This window comes from Sorex araneus, chromosome 5, assembly GCF_027595985.1.
Source record: "Sorex araneus isolate mSorAra2 chromosome 5, mSorAra2.pri, whole genome shotgun sequence".
NCBI lineage: Eukaryota > Metazoa > Chordata > Mammalia > Eulipotyphla > Soricidae > Sorex > Sorex araneus.
Genome location: NC_073306.1, coordinates 52,033,777 through 52,046,270, shown reverse-complemented (window position 1 = coordinate 52,046,270; position 12,494 = coordinate 52,033,777). Strand labels below are relative to the sequence as shown.

Here is a 12,494-nt window from a genome sequence, read left to right as displayed (position 1 = left end):
TCCGTAGTCTTCTGTGCTTCTACGGCTTAACTGCACAGGTATAAGAAGGATTTTAAGCAGAAAGTGGTCTCTTCTTCCCAGCTGTGGCATAAGCTCCTTAGGAGCAGGGATTATGCCGTTTCTTCCCTGCATAGTGCCAGGCTCAGTTCAGGGCATTTGGCTAAGCTCAGTACAGATCTGCCGGGTGGAGACGCACACAGTGCCCGCTGATGAGTCTGAAATGGGGTCTTAGAGACGCGCGGTGCAGTATGGGCTCCTCCTGCCCCAGCTGTGCTCATACCAGCTGCCTGGCCTTGGGCGAGCCTCGGGGAAGGCTTGAGGAATGTGTGCCTCAAATAGCACAGAATAAGTAGGCTCGAAATAAATGTCTCCGGCGCTCACTCAATAGCTACTTTATTAACTCCGTGTCTTTGCGCTGCTTCTGAGCAGAGAAGGTGCCAGAAGGGTGGAAGAAAAGACTGGGATCAAGAGCTAGACTGCTTTGTAAATTCTCGAGCTCGGGCAGTGACCACTGGTCATGGTTCCGGCTCTGGAGTCTAGCGGCATGGGCTCATTGACTGACTCGGCCACTCACCGGCTTTGTGATTTGGGGCCATCATTTCATCTCTCTGGGTCTCCACTTTCTCAGTTGAAAGTAGAGTTAATAATAGTAACCCCCTTGTACCTTTCGCCAAATTATATAAGGCCACCCATGCAAAGTGGTTGGCATAGTGCCTGGGAGGGGATAAATCTCAAGCATTCACCCTGTTGTTAGGTATCCGCCTGAACTTCCCCTTTCTGAGTGTCTCCCACGTTGCATTCCACTTAGAATCCATATCTAGGACACGGGCTACAGAAAGAGCCTTGTTCCTCTCCAGTGAATCGGAAGATCTGAAAGCCCTTGACTTCTCAGACTCAGTTTCCTCTTGTGAAAAAAACATCAGGGGTGGAGGGGAGGATTGGGTTGAATGATTTTTTGAAAGTTGTGATATCTGCTAATTTCTCTTGAGTTCAAGGCTTTGTGTGGAGTCTCTCAGGTTACAGCCCTACACTGCCTTGATAGGCCTGACCTTCCCCATCTTTCCTCCCTTTCTTAACAGATTCCTGTCTGGACCAGCTGTGTGAAGCTAGGTTGGTGGTTATCTTAGAATTTTTTTTTTTTTTTGATGGAGGTCATAGCCAGCAATGCTCAGGGCTTACTCCTGGCTCTGTGCTCAGGAATTACTCCTGACGGTGCTTGGGGGACCGTATGGGATGCCAGGGATCGAATGCAGGTCAGTTGCATGCAAGACAGATGCCCTACCTGCTGTACTATTGCTCTGGCTCCTGAAATTCTTTTTGTGAGCTACATGATCTTTGACATGTAGAGAAGATACATATGTAAATATAGAAGTTAAGATAAACAAGTTTTTAATATGAAACACTTTGCTGAACCTCATCTCAGGAGTACCTTAAAAAGAGTTTCACTAAAAGTGGAGAGAATCTGGAGAAAGAAATTAGTTGAATGCAGTGGTGAATTCAAGTGAATTCAAGAATAGAATACAGTCAGGTACTAGCACTGTACTGTAGCACTGTTGTCCCATTGTTCATTGATTTGCTCGAGCGGGCACCAGTAATGTCTTCATTGTGAGACTTATTGTTACTGTTTTTGGCATATTGAATATGCCATGGGTAGCTTGCCAGACTCTGCCGTGCAGGTGAGATACTCTTGGTAGCTTGCTAGGCTCTCTGAGAGGGATGGAGAAATCAAACCTGGGTCGGCCGCATGCAAGGCAAACGCCCTACCTGCTGTGCTATCACTGTGTTGAAATAGTCTTTCTAGGGGACCTCAGTCTTTTGTGTCTCTGCCTTCTTGAGACGCTAGTGGTGGGTGGTGGTAGCAAAGATAAAAGCAGCAGTGGCCAGCAACTCATTCATTTTTTGTGCACTCATTGTGTCCCCAGCATCTCATGCTAGTGTGTTAACGTGTTCATCTTCCACCAACTCAAAGGAGAAATTGTTTTCTGCAGATGAGGAAACTGCACCCCAAATTAGGCACCTTGTCCAAGAACACATGGCCTTCACAGCCAGGTAGCCCGGCTCCAGCCAGCTGGAACCACTGAGCTGCACTGCTGCACTGACAGCCGCAGGCGCTGTCCCGAGGACATGTGCCCTTAGCACTCTTGGGTCTGGAAGGACACACTCTTCTCCTCCCGGGCCGGGGACTTGACTTCAGGCTCACCCTGCAGATAGATTATCTCCTGTCCACCTGCTGGAGCACGCCCAGGGCGTCTGTATGTGCCTGTGCTCAGGGCTTCATACACATGTGCTCTACCACTGCCCCAGCCCCTAAATGTTGAATGAGTGACTAATAATACACAGGACTTGATACTTGCTTTGAAGCCAGACAAATCTATCAGGGCTTCTGTTTTTAAAATTTCTGATGATCAAAATAATTCATGTTTACTATAGAAAAATTGAAAATGTACAAAGAGGAAAGTAAGTCCCCACCCCTAATAAGGACACTATGTAGGAGAACTACTGTTAAAGCATCTTGTTATATTTTTCTGTGTTATTTTTGAAATGGAAATGTGTATCTGCATATACATATTTTGAAATCAAATTGAAATTATATATAGTTACATGCTTTTTTTTCTTTTAGCATACTGAGAGCACTTCTCCACATTATTAAAAGTTTTCAAGAGCCTAATTAAAAAAAATTATTCAGATATAACCCACATACCATGCAATTTACTGTTTCAAAATATATAATTTTAAAGTCTGTGTAACCATCATTACTTTCTAATTCTAGAACATTTTCATTTCTCCATCTTACCCTTTACCTTATCCTCCACCAGCCTCTTTCAGCCTCTGATAATCAAGAATCCACTCCTGTGAATTTGCTCATTTCAAGAGTCTCCCATGTTGGAGCATCTACCACTGTTGTATTTCTTATGGTTGGATAATATTCCATTGACTTGACAATATCTGCTCCCACCCTGTGCATTGTGCCTTTGATATACAAAAGTTTTAAAATTTGTTCTTTGGTTACTGAACCTTAAGTGTTATATGATAATATTATTCCATAATGTGACAATATACTCTGTGTTCTTAAAAACTTCACAGTACACCTGCCTTTCCTAAATTTTTACTGCCAATGCTGTTGCTCCTAACACAGTATATATGAAAACTTTTATGTTCAAATATTTTATTAATCCATGCTTTTTGTTCATTTCTAAAAGTAGATCTAAAGACATAAACATTAAAAGAACACCTCCTAAGCTATGATCACAGATTATAACTGATATTAAATATTTTGTTAAAACATGTGTATGTAAATTATAATTTCTCTCACTTCCCAACTTCTTGTGTCTTTGACCAAGGACATTTTTAAGCTCTGAATGAGAAAAATTACTGGAATCCTTTCTTGAAATATTTTGCCAGTTTATACTTTCATCCCATTGTGTGGATAACTTATTACTCTTTCCTGTATTATTAATGAAGTAATGTTTTGCTATCAAAACATCTGGTATTTATCACACATTACTTAACCAACTCAGTTGTATTATCTGATTTGGTTTCACACCCAAACTGTGAAGAGTCCAGTGATGGGAGTGACTCACACCAGGGCCTCTGGGTAGGCGTTCAGATGGCTTCACACAGAAATAAACCACATCACAGCCCCTGGTCTAAATCACTGCTTTCTCATTAAATATTATCCTTGCAGAAGAGAAACGTATAATCATTGCAAAATGTTCCCAGTGTGATCCAGAACTAGTGTTTTCATTTACATAGCGAAACTATTTTCGAGGGTGAACATTCTAATTTGTTCTTAATATTTTCTTTATTTTGTGAATTACCTGTTTTTCCTTGGCCATATAAAAATGTTAATGTTTTCCCGGGGGTTGGAGTGATAGTACAGTGAGTAGGGTTCTTGCCTTGCAAGGGGCCAGCTTGGATTTGACCCCTGGCATCCCATATGATACCACCAAGAATGATCCTTGAGCACAGAGCCAGGCGTAGGCCCTGAGCACCACTGAGTGTGCCTCCCTCCCTTCCTCCCTCCTTTCCTCCCTCCCTCCCTCCTCCCTCCCTCCAAAAAGAATCAGCTACTGCTGCCTCCCAGAACCACAAGAGAGGGTGGTGCTGCAGTTCCTACTGATGGCCACTTTCCCCAGCCATAAGGCCAAAAAACCTTAAGTGCAACTGTCCTAAGTTGAGGACCACATATCAAAAGAGAGACCGGGGTCACAGGGTCATCCAGGAACCTGGTTATGGAAAGGACACGGGGCCTATAATTTGGTCTTGGCCAGAGAGTGAATGTTGATCCACAGGCTTTAACTGTCCAGCCTGGGGCCAGCATGTACTTTGAGACAAGGAATGTTGCACCAGGCTTCCACTGAACACTAGTAACTGTGTTGTCTGTAATTCCTCGAAGATCTCATACTTCACCTCTGCCACTTAGTTTTCTCAGATAATTGCAAGGAGGCAGATTTCACTTGGTGAATGAATGACTTGACTTTTCAGCTTAATTTTCTCTCTTCCATGTGTGGGCAGTGTCATCCAACCCCCCACCCCAAAGTCTGACGAAGTGGAAGATTTTTCCAGGATAGGGTTGGTATCCACAAGGCCGACCTCCAAATTGGACCTTTTGGTAAATTAAATTTAAGCCATTGGGGGAAGTCTCCTGGCAGCCAGCCAGGCAGCCTGTTCCAAGAACATTCCTTCCCAGATCTGCATCTCCACCTCTCCGCAGAGACCAGCAGAACAAATGGGGAGCCTCGAGGGCGGGTGCTCAGACCAGACCTGGGAGGCTTTCCTCTCGGTGCCAGGGGAAGGCTGAGAGAGCCACAAGCCTAGGGATGCTTTCAAGAGTGAGAGTACGAACAGGGAACAGGCAGACCAGCATTGAGCTCTGCTCACACTAATTAGCTGTGTGTCTTAGACAGTGTGATGGGCATTAGTCGGAACATTAGTTAGACATTAGGTTCCTCATCTCTAAGTTAGGGATAATAATGACGTTTACCTTTTAGGAGTGTTAAGGGAATTGAATGGGAAAGAATATGGATGTTGCTAACGTTACTGCCATCCTGGAGCAGCTGATGGCCTTACCAACAGCATTTGAGAGACTCAAGGTATGAAGGGCAGGGAGCGGTGGATTGCCTGTTCTCCGCCATTCTCTCCCTTTGTCTTCTCTCTCGGGGCGGGGATTCCTACGCATGGCTGTCGGGATGGCTGAACACACACAGTGGACACTGGACAGAGGGGCTTGACGGCAGTTGATTAGTCACAGAGGAGGATGTGGTTTGCCCTGTAGGATTGGACGGCAGTCTGGATCAGTGATTATAGGCAGGGATGGGGGGGTGGGGTGGGAGAGAGAGGGGGGGTGTGGGGGTGTGGGATGCAGAGGCAGCCTTGCACTATCAGGAGGGAATCTTGGTTGGCTGGCTTTTCAGGGCTGGCAGGGAACCTGGTCTCTTTGTTAAGGATCTCTGTTTGGCCAGGGCACCTTGTCCAGTGGAGCAGGGTGGCTTTATTCCCAGAGCTAATCTGGAAGCTATTTTCATGAGTAGAGACAAAGGCAAGTGCAGGAGGGAAGGATTTGAGGAGGCCCTGTGACTTTTGAGAGGTGAAAGGCTGTTTCAAACATTTGGTAAATGCATAAAGAACAGGCCGTAATAGTGCTCAGCTACTTGGGGGCTTCCTTGAACCTACAGGGTCTCTCACCTGGAGCTTGCTAGAAAAGCAGGGAAGGCCCATCCCAGATCTTCTGGATCCGAATCTTTTCTTTGACACAAGCCTCAGGTGACTGACTATTCCCCATGGTATAAACAGTGAGGAATCATCCTAGTGGATAGAAGTGCATGAGTTTCAGACTGAGGCTGACTAAAATCTCAGTCCCCATACTGATTTATTGTGTGATTATAAACCTGTTTCTTAACCTCCCCATAATTTTATTATTGTTATTATTATTATCATCATCATCATTTTGTAAATCGAATTTAACTGTTTTTGCTGGTAATTAAAGGAGCAGAGGTGTTTTTTTTTTGTGTGTGTGTGTGTGTGTGTGTGTGTGTGTGTGTCCTTAGAAACAAACCAGGGAACTTAATTATTAGTAGCTGTTATTGGTTGTTTGATAAATGGTATTTTGTAGAATTAGGAGGGTTCTGTAAAAAGAGAGCAGGCCATCATTAGAACTCACTGTGAGGGGACATGAATTGGTAATTGGGAAACATATGGTCTCCTGAGTGTATAGGGCAGTGGATGTGGTCGGCTCACTAGCCAGTTCCCTCAGGGTGAGACTGTAAGCACACTTGTTTGGGAACCAAGAGTTGACAGGTGTACTTCCTAATGACTGCTGAACCCCTGGAAAAGAGAATAACTTACTGGAGTGGTCGCTAAGCTTTGGACTCTTGTGAAGGGTTTGCATTATAGAGGAAAGAACCATTGACAGTTGAGGCCTAGACTCAAGGTATGCACCCTGCTAGCTCTGTGGCCCTTCTCAAGGCACTCACCATCTCTGACGCCTTCGTCTGCATCTGTAAAATGAGGGTGAGTGAGATGATCAGGGGCAAGTCTGTTTACATAGCACGGTAGCACCTTAGTGTCATCCCAGCCTCGGAGACTGTTGGACAGCTACCCCAGTCCCCAGTAGCAACTTCTACGTGTCAGTCTGGTGCTGTAGAATATCCAGTACTGCTGTTGTTTGTTAATCTTTTGCCACCAGAATCTTCCAGTGACCTGAAGGAACCTTAAGAAAGCACATGGGCCATAGAGATGTAGCTGTATCTCAGGGATTGGGATGGAAGTAGATTTAGCATTTGGGATAGGTTGATAATTATAGTGATGATAATAACATAATTTGAAACAGTAATTGGAGACAATAATGGCAGTAGGTATGAAAGATACTATCATGAAATGAACACTCTACTGTTAAATGAGAGGGGAAAAAAATCCTTCCTATAAGCATCCATTGCTGCTTTTCAGTCTTTCGGAGTAAAAGACCAAATGACAGCTGCTTTTGAACTTGAGAAATCTGGGCCTGCTAAAAGCTATAGTCACCCTTTTCTAACCTCACCAATCCTCCTTGAGTTCTCAGAAATAATTGCTAGTGATTCTCTTTTAACTTAGCTGATTCCTTAGATACCTTACATTTTAAATAATCTTTTGGTGTGGAACAAATGCCCCATTTCTTGTCTCTGAATGTGTGATCTTTGCTCTAATTATGTTAGAGTGCCTGTTATTTCACCTGACTCTGGTTGTTTGTGAGATACTAAATAGCCATGGGGTTAAAGCTGACTCAGATCAAAGAGCAACTAAGCCTCTCAGGACCTCAGTTTCCTCCCTTAAAAAAGGAAAGAGATTGGGCTAAGGTCATCTGGTCATGCGACAAGAGTACGTGACAGATAAAGTAATGAACTTCTGTTTGCTGAAAGCAATGAATAGGACTCTTCAAGGTCCCTCCCAGCTGTCTATTTCCAGCAGAGCCAGGCATTAAGACTGAAGTAAAGATTTTATTCAGGAGATGGGACTATGGGTAGCACCAGAAATACGAAAGTACTCGGTGCTGCCCCGGTTGCATTGAACCAGCCCTTAGAGAGCTGTCTCAGACCCTGAGCTAGATGTGCCCAAAGGAAAGCATAGAATCGTGAGGGGAACCAGAACAGAGGGCCTTTGATCGAATACTAGGATGGTTTTCCTCTTTGGGCCACTGGAGTACAGAAGCCCAGGCAGAGGTAGGTCCAAGTTTCTCGCCACAGAACTCCAGGTGTGTATTGGTAGACATTTCATGTAGGATACTTTTCTTTTTCCCACTGCTAGCCACTTTTCCTTACTAGCTCATCCCTCCCACCACTGGAAAAACTGTTGTCATGGTGCTATTCTCTTGCAGACCCGCCTCCTCAAAGGGGTCGATTCTGTTTACCTTCTGACCTCCCTCACGTCGGCAGCCTTGCCCTCCATCTTTTATCGTTACGTCGCCTGATCACTGTGTCCTCACAGTGGTGGCAGCCACGTGTTGGATGCCTTTCCAGAGCCTGGTGCAGCCCCTTCCCTTTCCTCGTCCCTCACGGGGACCGATCTGGTTTTTTCCCTCCTGTGCTTTTCTTCATTTCTCTCTTACCCCTTATGAATTAGACCTTTTCAAGAGTTTTGATCATACCGTTGTTGAATTTGCTTTTTTTGGGTAAATTCCCAGGAGAATGGGATCTTGTTTTCTATTTCACTTGGCACCCACCCAGTACCTCACAGTGTGCTGAGTAAATAACGTGCAGTTGACCCATAAATAGTTGCCGGTTGACACATCTGCATTGCTGGTTGTAGACTTGTGGGAAAAGAATCAGTTGGGGAATGGTTGGTGCAGTTCCCAAGGCCCAGAAAAGGACCTCCTGGCCCTCAGGAGTGGCAGCAGAGGACTGTGTGTGAGTGCCTTGCTGATGACATTGCCAACAGTTGTAGGTTTCAGAACATCTACTTTAATTAATCAGTGTATAGCGAGACTATCCCAAGTGTTGTATTCCTTCTTGTTCATTAAAGGGAGCCCATGTTTCAACTATGGCTTAGTATTCTCTCTCTCTCTCTCTCTCTCTTTCCGCGCCCCCTCTCTCCCTCTCCTCTCCCTCACTCCCTTGCCTTCTCCTTCTCCCTTTCCTATGTGTTTCATTGTAACAGTCCTCAAACTTTCGAATTCTTTTAGGAAGTAGACAGAATAAAAATTTAAATAAATAAATAAATATTCTTTGTGCTCCTTTTAGAAAGCTGGCCTAGTTTCCACTTTGTGTTGAATTCCCATTTGTGTTTTGGGTCATTATGCAGCACTTGGTTCAGCCAATTAAGTTTTTTCTTTCTATCTTTATTCTGTATCAGTATAGTCTTTTCTTGAGGCTTTAATATTGTTCCTTTGAGAAGCATCCATCTTTCTGGTACTCTTTTGTTGCTTAAATGTTCTTCCCTTGGGATCTTTGACAATTTTCCCAAGCCTTGCAATTTTAGTAAATGCTTAATAACATAATTTAGGTTGCCTCTATACAGGAATCTACAGGACTTCACTTAGAGATTCTAACGCGCAGTGCTACACTATAGTTTCTTTAGTCTGAAAGCACATTTTCACGGCATCATGTCCAGTGTTACACTCTCTCCTCTGTTTGACTTCCTTGCACAGGGAATTGGGGGGAAACAAAATATATGTTAGAGGCTTTTACTTTTAGTTGTGAGATCAGCAAACTATCATTTAGCCTCATTCAAGAGTATATTTCAGCAGCCCTCAAAATTATATATTGGATTTATTTAATAACAGTATTCTGTACCTGAAAATGATCTACAAAGATTATGCCGTTTAATTGTTTGCAGATAGATGTTTAAGCTGTCATGTCAGATGACTTGTTTGAACACTAATGAGGATGATTCATAGCCTCTTTCAGTAACAACAATAAGGACTAATACATGTAATATTTACTACTTGCTAAGCACTGTTTTCAATGTAAGCATACCCACACACTGATTCTCTTAGAAGTATTGTGTAGTGTGTGTGTGTGTGTGTGTGTGTGTGTGTGTGTGTGTAAATAAAAAACAAACCCAGTCTTTACAAAGCTGAGATTACCGAGCAGTGGGGGAAGTTAGTGCAGAGAGAAGGAGGATGTGAACTAGAAGTAATGTGGCAGAACTGGTGAAGGGTCCTGGGCATTTTGGTGGTGAGGAAGGTGTGGTGACTGTGTATATCCAAGCCCTAAATGCTAACACTATTGTAACCATGTTACTTAAAATATAATAAAAATTTTTAAAATATATATATATAAAGTAAAACATTTAAATCCTGTAGTCTCTGGTTAGTATGCCTCTTTATTGCGGTAACTAATGCATCTGGCCTTATTTCTACCATCTTGCTTTCTATGAACTGCATGTTTTTTTTCACCTTCCTTTTTCCCTTTTCCCATTGCAATTAGATGAATCATACCTTCTTTATTATTGTGTGTGCACACGTGCTGGGGATAGATCCATGGCCTCATGCAGCAGAGCATGTGCTCGACGGCGGAGCTGCATCTCTAGCCTCGTTATTGTTTTCTGTACTTATTATTTGCAAATATTAATTTAGTTTCTATTCCCTGATGTACACCCCTCTTGGTTTACATACTTCACTTAACAAAAGCTAAAGTTAATCATATATTTTGTCACACTCTTGAGTATTGGCATACCCTAACTCCCGCCTTCACTCATCTTCCATGTCATTGATTTTTAATTTCAGAGAGACAGAGGAGTTTTCAGAATATACACCGCAGAACCAGGCTGAGCTTGGGTCTCCTCTCCGCCCACATTTGTGACCCTGGGTAAGTTACATAACTTCGCTGTGCCACAGTTTGCTTACCTGTGAAGTGAGGTTGATAAAAAATGCGTTCATAGGATTGTTTGACAATGAGTTGACATAGGATTGTCAACTCATTGTCAAACATGAGTTGACACATGCAAAGCTTATAGTGCCTGGCACGTAGTAACATTCAGTAAGTTGTGGCTATTATAGTTGTCGTTATTCTACCTTGCTTTTAATTTTTTTCCTGTACCCATTTGCAAACAAGTCATTTCAGCATACCAAAACATTTATTAATCTCATGCATGTGTGTGGTGGTGGGCATGGGAGGGGTGACCAACGGTACTCAGGGCTTACTCCTAGTGGTAGCCCTCTGGCCCCTCTTGATTTCTTTTTTGTTGAGGTATAATTAACATACAGTGCAATATTAGAAATTCTATTTGAAGAATGTTTTTTAAAGTATTTACTTTTGAAACACCACTCCAGATTAGATTTAGATTGTGTCCAGTCTCCATAAAGTTCCTTGTACATATTTCTGTTTAACCTGCACATCCAGAGTCTGGTTCTTCCCGCTTGTATATTAGTTTTGTGTGTTTATAGAAAATTACTATTCCTGTCAACTGTTTCATTTATTATATATTTATGTAGTATGCATACATTTGTGCCTGTTTATTTTGGCTCCGCACTCAGGAATCACTCCTGGTGGGGTTTGGGGGACCAGATGCGATGCTGGGGATCAAACCCAGGTCGGCCACATGCACGGCAAATGTCCCCTCCCCTCCCCTGCCGCCCCCTATGTGCTAGTGTGCTAGCCCCTTGTGCCTGGTTTTGATGTCACTTTTTTAAGATTTATCTATGTAGTTGCATGTTTCATTTTTAATTATAAGAAATCCCTACACAGTTCTCCCATGTTGTTCTGATCACTCCACATCCTCATGACAACTAGTGTTATCAGTCTTTCTAAATTTAATGATTTTGCTTTGTTTTGGTCTTTTGGGCCACACACAGCAGTGCTCAGGACTTACTCCTGGCTCTGTGCTCAGGGATTATTCCTTGCAGGGTTTGTGGGGGGACCCTATATGGGGCCAGTGACTGAGCCCCGGATTGGCCACGTGCAAGGCAGGCGCCCTGCCTGCTGTGCTGTCTGTCACTCCAGCCCCAAGTGTAACAACTTCAAGTTTTTTCTGATGGACATATTTAGCTATTTCTTTGCTTGCTTCTTGCTGGTCCCCCCCCCCCCCAATCTTACATTCTATTCCTTCTCTCTGAATCAATTTCCTTCTCATGATTAATATTTTTGTGACGGTCTCTGCGTCTTTTGTTTGAAGATTAACCCGGAAATAGATATCGTTGTTTATTATGTTCCCTAGTATCTGAGACCTGCTGTCCCATTTTTTTCCCAAGCCTTCTTGTTATTAATCAGAAGTCTCTATCAACCCAATTGTCATTTTCCTGGGAGTGATGTTTATTTTATTAGTTTGTTTACAATTTTTTTTCTTTCTTTGTTGACACTTTGAGGTTTTAATTTACAGACTCATGTTTATCTATAATGCTAGGTAATTTTTAGAAAATTTACCTTGAATCTGCTTCTCCCACATGATCAGTTTTCTCTGTTGGGAGAGCCTGTTAGAGCAGCTTCCTCATTCTCTCTTCCATGCTTTTAGCCTCTGTCTAGGAGTTCTCTGTGTTGCTATTCTTGTTTTCACTCTGCCATCTTCTCTGGAACTTTCCCAGCTTTCTCTTTGTAGCACTAATTTTCTCTTTACCTGTATCTATCTTATTATCATGAGTTTGAATTTACATTACAAATTCATTACAAATGTATGAATTTACATTAGGTAATACATCCTGGTGGGTCTTTTAAATTTTGGCTTTTGTCTTTTGGCATGGTGTAGGGAGCCTTTTTATCTGTGACATTCTAGGTTTTATCTTTCTGGGGGTTTTTTTGTTTGTTTGTTTTTTGGTGGTTTTTTTTTTTTTTCTTTGCTTTTTGGGTCACACCTGGCGATGCACAGGGCTTACTCCTGGCTCTGCACTCAGGAATTATCCCTGGCGGTGCTCAGGGGACTATATGGGATGCTGGGAATCGAACCTGGGTCGGTCACGTGCAAGGCAAATGCCCTACCTTCTGTGCTATCACTCCAGCCCCGGTTTTATCTTTCTGGCCAGCTCCTCTTGCTTTTCCTTATTTTCATTTTTTACTGCCAGCCCCTTCCCCCAGTTCCTTCCCTGTCAT

At 43.1% G+C, this 12,494-nt stretch overlaps 1 protein-coding gene across 1 annotated transcript in view; it reads left to right on the top strand.

Moving 5' to 3' along the window:
* ZBTB40 (zinc finger and BTB domain containing 40) overlaps window positions 1–12,494 on the top strand; it is a 72,259-nt gene that overhangs the window by 11,612 nt on the left and 48,153 nt on the right. Inside the window, exon 2 of the mRNA XM_004603413.2 lies at window positions 10,199–10,280. The gene's annotated coding sequence lies outside the window, so the exon portion shown is untranslated. The remainder of the gene's footprint in view (window positions 1–10,198; window positions 10,281–12,494) is intronic.